The 1,610-nt window shown below is 37.2% G+C and overlaps 1 long non-coding RNA gene across 1 annotated transcript; it reads left to right on the forward strand.

Annotated features, from left to right (window-relative positions):
- Positions 1-6: 6 nt before the first annotated feature.
- LOC104958350 (uncharacterized) lies at positions 7-551 on the forward strand. The gene is made up of 2 exons (XR_799756.1): positions 7-241; positions 458-551. It is a non-coding gene; the product is annotated as an uncharacterized lncRNA (long non-coding RNA).
- The last annotated feature ends 1,059 nt before the right edge of the window (positions 552-1,610 follow it).

The raw sequence follows: 1,610 nt of genomic DNA on the forward strand, positions 1-1,610 counted from the left end.
ATTCTTCTGGACGTGTTTCATTGTGATGATAGTGAGAGTGAGTCAATCTGTTTGTTGGAAAGACAGTAGTTGAGTGATTACTGAGAGAAAATTATTAAAAGAGATAATTATTCAGTGTTGTTACTTTAAAGTGTTGTTACTGACCTTTTTCTCTTTTATTTTCTTTACCTCACCTGTAACTGCTGAGACCCTGAGGAACATGCACACTGGACTGACCTGCTCTGGCAACCTGATTTCCACTGTACGTAATAGTATTTGGTTATGGTATATTATTATATACATCAAGGCACAATGCACCCCAGAGACACACAGGTATTGAGTGTGATATTTTGCATAGGTCATGTGAAATCATCTTTACACACTAGAAAACTGTAGGAGCGGCAACTTGTTTTGAAATTGAATTTTTAATATCCGATAATAAAGTTGATCTGTTTTCTTTATTCTTCCCTCTTCCCAGCTCCATCCATCACCATTCTCTGTTCCTGCAGGTCCTGCTTGCTAATCAATGCTCATATTTTTGTACACAATTACAAATAAAGTCAATGTATTGTTGACATGAAGTTGTGCTTCATTCTGAGTCAATAATAAATTCATTCTGCCTTCAACTGCAAAATTATTGTGGACTGCACCGACATCCATGTAGCTGCCCCCCAGTAAGATGAACCAAGCAAAGTTGACACTCAACATACAGCTGTGCTCTTAAGTTTACATGAAGAATTTGTGAAATATTGGTAATAACAGGTTTAAATGATTATTAGTAATTAATTATATAATTTTCTCATTGTAGACGAGCAGACAGGGAGCCAGATGAGAAAAGCAGAATATGCAGCTGCCATTTTCCACATGGAAAAGAGAAAGGCAGCTGCATTTTCCACATGGAAAAGAGAAAGGGCCAAGTGTATTTGAGTTGACAAAAGAGAAATCCCAAATACGAAAAATAAAATTATACAATTTACAGATATGTATACAAATATATATATACTATATACACCATGTATAATGATGGTGTATGATGTAGAAGGAAGTGTGGTAGATAACAAGTAAATATAGAGTTACATACAGATCCATGTTACAGCAAAAGATGGAATAACTAAGAAGCACGCAGTATAATAATAATTACAGCAACAATTAAATAACTGCTCAGCATCTCCACCACAATCCCAATCTGCTGTGTCCTGTTTTCCTCCCCTCTGCATAACACCCCATCACACATACGAAACACAACGCAGAGTCCGAGGGTGTTTAGAGTATGTTTATTTAAATGTCCTCCTCTCTACTGGCCAACACAGGGAGCATATGCTGGGTGTAGAATTGTTCCAGGAGGAGGAGATTTCCATGCCATGCAGGGTCTTTGGGGATGGGGACGATGATCGCCTCCTTCGTGGTCCACAGTAGCAGAGACTCCGGTCTGTGATGTGCAGCTGTTATATAATATACAATAAATTTTTGAAAACATTTGATCAACAAAAAAGGATTTGATCAGGATCTAGACTAGAGTCAGTGTGTAGTTTATTAATTAATCAATGCTCTCTACATTGGGAAAACACATACCAGTGTATAACCAAACAAATTGACAAGATAACCAAAATCCTTGAATCTACACACAGCAA

Source organism: Notothenia coriiceps, unplaced genomic scaffold (assembly GCF_000735185.1).
Source record: "Notothenia coriiceps isolate Sejong01 unplaced genomic scaffold, NC01 NC01_scaffold00028789, whole genome shotgun sequence".
NCBI classification, from domain to species: Eukaryota; Metazoa; Chordata; class Actinopteri; order Perciformes; family Nototheniidae; genus Notothenia; species Notothenia coriiceps.